Source organism: Podarcis bocagei, assembly GCF_964188305.1.
Source record: "Podarcis bocagei genome assembly, chromosome: 15".
Taxonomy (NCBI): Eukaryota; Metazoa; Chordata; class Lepidosauria; order Squamata; family Lacertidae; genus Podarcis; species Podarcis bocagei.
This window is the reverse complement of record NC_138141.1, coordinates 7,086,075-7,096,000: the sequence shown is the minus strand read 5'-3', so window position 1 is coordinate 7,096,000 and position 9,926 is coordinate 7,086,075. Positions and strand designations below refer to the sequence as shown.

Sequence of the window (9,926 nt, the reverse complement as noted above, 5' to 3'; positions counted from 1 at the left end):
AGGCGCAAATTAAACAGGTTAAGCCTTTTATGTTGTAGAAATAGAATTCTCAAGAAAGCTTCACTAGTTGACATTCTATCTGTCAGACACCTTATTAGTTGTGTATGTTCCCTGATTCACCTTTGGACACTATACTAGTGTACAGCAGCTTGTAACATTCTGAATGCTTACTGTGTGTGTGTGTAGAGAATGAACGGGAACTGAAATAGTTTAGTTTGCAAAAGCGTGAACTTAAATGTAAACTAGTTCCTTTTTGGACTGGGTTTCGGTGAGGAGGAACTAGAACTAGTTGCTTTTAAAAATGAAACTTCTAAGCACTGAGTGACGGGGTATTAGGAATTGCACTTGAAATATTAGGTTTACAGTTCTGGGATGTTCTGGACATGGTATTGTTCTTGCAATCCCAGATGGCGTCTGTGCCCAGAAGTGTTGTTGTTGAATTTTAGGCTGGTGTATCTGCTGCACCTAATTCTGAGGAGGGCATACTTTGCAGGATTCACCCATGTCTGTGCTACATCTAGATTGGGTAATGCAATGCATTTTTATGGGGCTGCCCTGGACAACCATTCAACTGTTACACCAGGCATGTGATGCACATGTGAATGTTTTAACCAATGCTGGTTTAATGCCACATATTGTTCCATTCTTATACCAAGTTCACTTGGTTTTTTTGATCTGTTCCCAAGCACAATTCAAAGTGTTGATTATCATCGTTAAATCCCTGAGTGATTTAATGACTAGGGTAATTAAAATATCATCCCCATATGAAGCTGCCTATCCACTGATATTGGCTGAGAGTGTGTTTTTGTGTGCCCTATCACCTTCTGAAGCAGAAATATATGAGAGAACTACTATTTCTTCTTTCCCCCGCCCCCAGTGGTACACAAGATAACTTGTTGTTCTTGGGGGTTTGGGTCAGCTGCCTTGCTATTTATTTTTTAAAGTCAGCTGGTAGCTTGTTGGATCAGTGAGCCTTTGGTTTATCTGTTGCTTTAATGCGACTCTTTATTGCTTTGATACTTTCTGTCAGGAGTGGGAAACCTCAGGCCTGGGCGGACAGAGGCAGCTTTCCAGCCCTCTCCTCTGGGGCATTTGGCTCCTGGACGGTTGCCCACAAAGAAATGTGGCATTTGGGCCGAAAATGTTTCCCAGCCTCTGCTTTATGCACCGTTTTCATTATATTTTGTTATAATTACTTCACGGTCGTTGTTGGGATTGCTTTATTGCTCGTTATTGGCATGAATTGCCTGCACGGTTTTTGCTGGAACGGGAGAGGCCTGAAAGAAATCTTAGAAACGAACATCCCCAGAAATGTCATTTTGCTTTCTGTGCTTCAGCCGCTTGGCAATGAAGCCACGGGTTTGTCCCTGCCTTGCCTCCAAACTGTGGTCTCAGTAACTCCATGCCCATTATACAAATCAGCTGCATCCCTGGCGTTCGCATTGGACATTGCTGTTTGGTGGATCCTGCTGAAAGAGTTCTCCTTGTACCCTCTTCAGTTTCTTAATCTGTAGATTCTGGAGAGGAACAGGAAAAATGAGGCCGCAGTTAGAAGCTCAGTGAAATGAGGACAATGTCCCAAAGGGAGCTTCCTTTTGAGTAGACATATTGGATTGCTTTGCGAATGCTGCATCCAAAGGTCTGGAAAGGCCTACTCTATTCCATGGTGCATTGAGAACTTCTGCTGTCTCCCTTCTGTTCCTCCCTTCCAATACAGTACAGTCTGCATTTCTATGGCAATGCTGACATCTATAGACAAGCATGGGCATTGCAAAAATTAGAATAAAGTAAAGCTTCCAGCTGCATTCAGCTGGCACAGATCTGGGACTGACAACCACAGCTGTTCTGTCCATGTGTCTCAGGATGAAGACAGACAAAACCTTTATAAAACAATGAGGTCAGTCCTCTTACTGCATTTAATTCACACAGACCTCTCTGTTTGCTATTTAATGCTATGAAGAAAACATAATTAGATGCTGGTTGTGCACATTGTTGAGAGGGTGGGAGATGGTCTTTAATCCTCCCAAAATGCAGATGAATTTTAAAAATAACTTTTTAAAAACAACCACAACAACACAGCAGATCCATAGTGGCAGGAGTAAGGTAAAAGGTATAGGACCCCTGTATGGTTAAGTCTGGTCAAAGGCGACTATGGGGTACAGTGTTCATCTAGCTTTTCAGGCTGAGGGAGCCAGCGTTTGCCCACAGACAGTTTTCTAGGTCATGTGGCCAGCATGACTAAACTGCTTCTGGTGCAACAGGACACTGTGATGAGTGCCAGAACACATGGAAATGCCGTTTACCTTCCCACTGCAGCAGTACCTATTTATGTACTTGCACTGGTATGCTTTTGAACTGTTAGGTTGGCAGAAACTGGGACAGAGCAATGGGAGCTCACTCTGGTCATGTGGATTCAAACTGCTGACCTTCCGATCAGCAAGCCCAAGAGGCTCAGTGGTTTAGACCACGATGCCACCTGCATCCCTTTGTGGGCAAAGTAGCAGAGCAGGGGTGGGGAAACCTGCGACCCGCCATATGTTATTGGACTCCATCTTTTATCAACCTCAAGAGAGTTGTAGTCCAACAATATCTGGAGGACCATAGGTGCTCTGCACTAGAGTCCATTAGGGCACTTCATCTTAAATAAAATTTCTATTCTAGTCTAGTCTTCTCTAGTCTAGTCTATGTTAATAGTGCATGCAAAGAGCAGGACACAATCTTACTGGAACATGGTGAGCAACATTGAGAAAACGGAGGTCTTATTTTCCCACAATAGGTAACGGTAAAGTGACCCCTGACCATTAGGTCCAGTCGTGACTGACTCTGGGGTTGCGGCGCTCATCTCGCTTTATTGGCTGAGGGAGCCAGCGTACAGCTTCCTGGTCATGTGGCCAGCATGACTAAGCCGCTTCTGGTGAACCAGAGCAGTGAATGGAAACGCCATTTACCTTCCCGCCGGAGTGGTACCTATTTATCTACTTGCACTGGCATGCTTTTGAACTGCTAGGTTGGCAGGGGCAGGGACTGAACAACGGGAGCTCACCCCGTTGCGGAGATTTGAACCGCCGACCATCTGATCAGCAAGTCCTAGGCTCTGTGGTTTAACCCACAGTGTCACCCGCGTCCTTTTTCCCACAATAAATTGGCTTTATACATGCATAAATGTTCACACACAAATGTTCCAGCCATTAGGGAACCTGGAAATAATTCAGGAGATTCACCTTGATGATTAATTGCTGAACCAATAACATTAATTCTTGTATCTCTTCGTAAAGTTCAGAGTAGTAGGCAGTAATTGGGAAGTTAATTCTGCACATGGGGGCTTCTGTACTGGTGCTTAAACCCTTTCCCAGATGATCAATCTTTGCAGGCTCCAAGCAGTGTTTTCCTTCCTGTGAAATATTAATGTATGTTGCTAATATTCCAGTATATCTACATGTTGTCCAAAGGGAATGTTCCATTCAGTGGCAACTCTAAACATCCTTGCCAGGCAATAATCCCCATTAAACATGGAGCTTACTTTTATATGGATTGCATTTCCTGCACAGGGAATAGTGCTTGCTCTGGGGGACCAGGTTTGTGTTTTCATTTAACCGAGTGTAGGCAGGCTGCATGTTTTAGTGCAAGAGGGGGGAGAGCAGCTGCCCGAGGAGGCTGAGGGGACAGACTGCACAGTGGCTGCGAGGGAGGGATGAATCTGACAACGTCTGTTTCTGCGTTTCACATTCCCCCCCCCCAAATCATAAATTAAGTTTGCCACATTACCACATCAGTTTGCAAGTTTTTGAAATAAGAAGTCAACAGTCAAAGGCAGCTTGCTTCAGAACATCAGTTGCTGGACATTCCAGGGGTGGGGGAGAAGGCTGTGGTGCTCAGGTCAAGCACCAGGAAAACAGGATGCTTGATTAACTGGGACACTGGCCTGATCCAGCCGGCAATTCTTATGTTCTCATGGATATCCGTCAGCATTTTATTACACATTTCTCCTAGGTTTGTGCACAATTTCCCCTAAGCTGCATGTTTCCCCTGATGTAATTAGGGCAAGCAATTTCCCCTGATATAATTCAGTTTTGTATGTTATTTTTATTAATATATATACAAATAACACACACACAGATCTATCATCTATCTATCTATCTATCTATAAAATTTATTAATTTTCTATTCTGCCCTTCATCTGAGGATTACAGGGCGGTTTAAAAACACAAAAATGCATAATAGAGTAAAAATATATATATACAAAAAACACCCACCAGTTTAAAAGGGCATAGATTGATTAATCAGCCAAAGGCTTGGGAGAAGAGGAATGCTTTTGCCTGGCATCTAAAGAGAACATACCACAAGCAGGGAGCAACTGCAGAAAAGTACTGTTCTCATGTTGCCACCCTCCAGACCTCTTGCGGAGGCACATGAAGAATGGCCTCAGATGATTTCAGTGTCCCAGTTGGTTCATATGAGGAGTTATTGCAGTCCCACACTTTGTATTGGGCCCGGAAGCTGATGAGCAGCCAGTGTAGTTGGGCCAGAAGTGGTGTTATGTGCTCATACCGCCTTGCCCCAGTGAGCAACCTGGCTGCTGAATTCCAGATGAAGTTTCTGAACCATCTTCAGAGGCAGCCCAATGTATAAAATGTTGTAGTAATCTAACGTAGAGGTTATATGCATTTTGATGTTTATTTCCTCTAATGGTTGCATTTGTACACTTTTTTCACTTTTAGTTGGAGATGTACATTGCAATTTAAAAATAAATAACTGTGTTCTGCTTCATGTATTAGTTTCTATATGGATTAGGAAGGCTCATGCTTAAAAGGTGAGCAAAAACCTCAGGCCTGGAGCCTGAATGCAGCCCTCCAATATTCTTCCCAGGACCCACCCCTCACTGGCTTTGCACACTCCAGTTGTTTTTACTTAGTTGGAATGCATGTTGAAATTAGCCTACTGTATAAAGGAAAAGTTTTCATTTGTTGTTCCGTCCATTTTTGCTTCTGGCCCTGGCCGCCACTGGAAGGCTGCCCGAGAGGAAATGCAGCCCATGGGCTGATAAAGGTACCCGATCCACACTGCCTAAGACAGCGTTGAAGACTGCCTGGAAACTACAGCTGGCTTGAGTTTTGCATAGCAATTTCATATGATGAAATTTGGGGCAGTATCCCAGCATACAGTTATTTCCTGCCGTTTAAAATTTAGCATGACATGGCAGTATATTGATGGAAAAGCCACAGTTCCAATATGCAACAGGTAGTGCAGCATATAAGGAGTGTTAGAATCCAGGTTAGAATTGCCAGCATTATAATCAGGAAAACTAGTGCAACAATCGCCATGTCCGAATGCACCCATGATGAAAAACATCTTCACATCCAGTGCTTTCAGGGTTGCCAGGAACAGTGTCTTTCAGCCATCAAATGCCTGGGTAATCAGGAATGCTTTCTAGCTCCTCCTGGAAGTCAATAATGGCAGAGACAGATGCAACTTTCCAGGGAGGGCATTCCAGAAATGGGAAGCCACCACTGAAAAGGCCCTGTCCTGGATCAACACCAAGGACTGCCACCTCACCTGCCAATAGTAGTGCCCAATGATACTGGGTAAGAGGAACACATCATCTGACCTAGTATAAGGAAGTTTCTACTTGTTATATTCCTTACAGCATCACAAGATGGTGTAAATGTGCAATACTTTATTAAGAAAGAAGACAACCTTTATCTTGCAATAAAATTGAAGTCACACAGAAAACTATGTGGGTTGGTTTTTTCTTTGGCACTCATCTGTTATTTTTGGGAATGGAATGTGTGTGTGGAGGGGTCTCATCCCCCCATGGGCATAGCTAAGGGGGGGCAGCTGCCCCCCTAGATCAAGTAAAACAATTGTTGTTGTTTAGTCGTTTAGTCATGTCTGACTCTTCGTGACCCCCTGGACCAGAGCATGCCAGGCACTCCTGTCTTCCACTGCCTCCCGCAATTTGGTCAAACTCATGCTGGTAGTTTCGAGAACACTGTCCAACCATCTCGTCCTCTGTCGTCCCCTTCTCCTTGTGCCCTCCATCTTTCCCAACATCAGGGTCTTTTCCAGGGAGTCTTCTCTTCTCATGAGGTGGCCAAAGTACTGGAGCCTCAGCTTCAGGATCTGTCCTTCCAGTGAGTACTCAGGGCTGATTTCCTTCAGAATAAATAGGTTTGATCTTCTTGCAGTCCATGGGACTCTCAAGAGTCTCCTCCAGCACCATAATTCAAAAGCATCAAAGACAACAAGTAAAACAATAGAAATACTTAACTGACCAATTAGGTTGGTTCTGCCTCCCCTATCATAAGTCCCCCCCCCCAACAAAAATCCTGGCTACCCCCAGGTGCTGCTGATCTTAAAATGGGTATTTTAAGTCCCTCACCTGCCTTTGCTGGTTGTGCCTATGACATGGGAGGCAAGAAATAGAAACATCAGAATTGCCTTGCACTCTGTAACGAAGCTGGTGGCCCGCAGATGTCAGCATTCCCTTGCATTTCAATAACAAGGAAGCCTGTCAAAGAGTGAAGGTAGATGCTGCTACTTCATTGTTCCAAAGGGTTGAAATGTAATAACACTGGCTCCCTCACAACCATGGTGCGGCTGCAGGGGGCAAATTAGGATGCGTTATCAGTGGAGTCATAACATGCTGAGAGAGGTTTAAAAATAAAATTTTAAAGTGTGATAAGAAACACATGCTTTCCTCTCAGTCCTGCTTAATAAAGACACAGCTGCTTCTTCGCTCTCTCTCTGGATCACCTGTGAGGTTTTCAGAGCAGGGGGCTCTTTTGAGTGAAGCTACACAATGAGACGAGAAAAATGTGTAGATTTGACGTTGTATGTAAGCAAGGGATGCTGAGTTGCAGTGGAGGTAACAGCTAGAAGCTTTTATTCCCTGCCCTCCACTTCATTCACAACTAAGTAAGAAGGCAGCAATTTCCATTATGACCTATATCCATCACAAGCAGCTCTTTCCATTAAGAGAACAAAGGAAAGGGGGGTTGGTGTGAGATGGAAAATGGGTGGGTCCCTTAACTCAGAGATAGAAGGACAAAGGCTGAATTTAGAGAGTTTGCAGAATAGCTCAGTTGGTAGAGCATGAGACTCCTAATCTCATGGTCATGAGTTTGAGCCCCACGTTGGGCAAAAGATTCTTGCATTGCAGGACTAGATGAAGCTCACGGTCCTTTCAAATCCTACAGTTCTATGATTGTTTTTATGAATGTGATCTAGAAGCAAAGAAGCAAACACCATGCTAGAACTCTGCTTGAATCCAAGGCTGTGGTTATGGGAGAAACAAGACCCTCTTTGGGTGCTGATGCTATGAACCCCTCCATTGTAGGTTCAGGTTGTACAGTATATACAGTGGTACCTTGGGTTAAGTACTTAATTCGTTCTGGAGGTCCATTCTTAACCTGAAACTGTTCTTAACCTGAAGCACCACTTTAGCTAATGGGGCCTCCTGCTGCTCACACCGCTCAGAGATTAGGATGGTTTGTAGCAATATATATGATTCATGTGCGAACAAGAAATGTAATTCATTGTGTATGTTGAGACAAGCCACTCCAGTTTGTTGCAGCATAGCGCACATGGCCTCGGGTCATTGGTCCACTCATGCCTGCACTGCAGGGGGTTGGACTAGATGACCCTTGGGCTCCTTTCCAACTTTACAATTCTATGATTCAACTGAGTTCCTTATTGATTACATTGACTGGAAGCAGCTCTCCAAGGTTTCAGGGCTCGAGGGCACTTTCCCCCAGCTCTGTATGGAGATTCTGGGGGATTGAACATGGAACTTTGCCACTAAGCTATGACCTCTTCCCAATGTGCATGCAGGAGGAATTTGTAAAACCCATCCCCAAAATCTAACTGAAAGGCAAAAGTAGAGATGGCATTGATTAACCCAGAATAAGAACTGCTGGAGCATATAAATCTGTGAAGGGCGAGTGGCATTGTGGTCTAAATTGGGCTTGCCAATAGGAAGGTCGGCGGTTCAAATCCCCACAATCGAGTGAGCTCCCATTGCTGTGTCCCAGATCCTGCCAACCTAGCAGTTCAAAAGCATGCTAGTGCAAGTAGATAAATAGGTACCCACTGCAGTGGGAAGATAAACAGCATTTCCATGCACTCTGGTTTCTGTCACGGTGTTCCGTTGCACCAGAAGCAGTTTAGTCATGCTGGTCACATGGCCAGAAAGCTGTCTGATGAGCTATGTGGTAAAGTTGACATACAAACTACGTGAGAAGGACAACTGTGACTTCAAGGAAGAATGGGAACTTTTTACAAATTACCTAAAAAGACAACAAAATGATCTGGACTCCTTGGTGGGTTTTGAATAAACACCCACAAATTTATTAGTAGAATATATGATAGATAAGGTGAGACGCGGGTGGCGCTGTGGGTTAAACCATAGAGCCTAGGGCTTGCCGATCAGAAGGTCAGCGGTTCAAATCCCCGCGACGGGGTGAACTCTCGTTGCTCGGTCCCTGCTCCTGCCAACCTAGCAGTTCGAAAGCACGTCAAAGTGCAAGTAGATAAATAGGCACCGCTCCGGCGGGAAGGTAAATGGCGTTTCCGTGCGCTGCTGTGGTTTGTCATGCTGGCCACATGACCCACAAGCTGTCTGTGGACAAATGCCAGCTCCCTCGGCCAATAAAGCGAGATGAGCACCGCAACCCCAGAGTCGGCCATGACTGGACCTAATGGTCAGGGGTCCCTTATCTTTATGATAGATAAGGTAATTTTACAACATGCAGAGAATAATATGTGCAAATAAATCAGAGAGGGGAGCTGAGGGAAGTCCTTAGTGGGTGGGAGAGGGAGGGATGGGGGGAATAAAAAGGGGGGAAATGTAATTGGATATATTGACTGATAGGTTGCTTTGTTAAAATTGTTTAATAAAAATATATTTAAAAGAAAGAAAGAAAAGAAAGCTATCTGTGGAGAAATGCCAGCTCCCTCAGCCTGAAAGCGAGATGAGCGCCACAACCCCATAGTTGCCTTTGACTGGATTTAACCGTCCAGGGGTCCTTTACCCGCCTCCCCCGCCCCCGTCTGTGTCAGAGGAGAGCATCACCTTGAGCAATGACTGTCACATTCTTCTCTGGCTGGTGCTTTTCATGGGTTTGCCTAATCTCTGAGAACACAATCATTTTTACCAGTGACAGGGCCTGGCAGAAGTGTTGCAAGCGCAAGCTTTGAAACTTTTCTAAGCTTCCTGCTGTTGTGATAGCTGGGGGAGCGTTCTTCACATTTATATTATGAAGTTCCCTGCGATAACAATCCATTGCAGGCATTTTAGTGGTTGTTTTAAAGTATGGGGGGAATGCAGAGGCACGCTGCTCGGTGCTTTGGCAATTAAGGCACCATGTGTACAAGAGCTGCTCTGGCAAGGGAGTGGGGATTTGTAATGACAAAAACCACTGTTACATGCAGAGAACTCTGAAAATCCGCTGCTTCCTAGAGGGACATCAATGCCATTCCCTGAACCCATTGCCTGGCATTATCACATTTCACAGTTGCATGAAAGTATCTGAACAAACACAGCCAAGAAGCTTTGAAAAATGTTACGAGAGCCACCTACACCTTGCGTGCAAATGTCAACAGAAATCAAGGGGTTCATTTCCTATGCAAGCAAATTGTTCAAAGTGAGCATCCCTGCTGTTTAAACCGGAGGGAAATCATTCTTTGCACTGCTACAGGATCTGCAAAAATGAGCACAAAGCTGGATGAACAAAGGGATGTAGACTCTGAGCAGGTGTCTCGTAAACAAAATTTGCCTTTGCTTGGCTGGTGGGATCTTTGGCTCATGACTAAACTGTTCCAAATGCTTTGCTTAGAGTCAGTGGCGTAGCGTGGGTTGTCAGCACCCGGGGCAAGGCAAGTAATTTGCGCCCCCTAACCTGTGGATTTGCGCCCCTAACCCGTGGATT

General features: G+C 44.8%; 1 long non-coding RNA gene across 1 annotated transcript in view; it reads right to left on the bottom strand.

Moving 5' to 3' along the window:
• Positions 1-1,205: 1,205 nt before the first annotated feature.
• Positions 1,206-9,926, bottom strand: part of LOC308574265 — a 47,737-nt gene continuing 39,016 nt past the window's right edge. Inside the window, exon 2 of the long non-coding RNA XR_014002416.1 lies at positions 1,206-1,517. This is a non-coding gene — a long non-coding RNA (uncharacterized lncRNA). The remainder of the gene's footprint in view (positions 1,518-9,926) is intronic.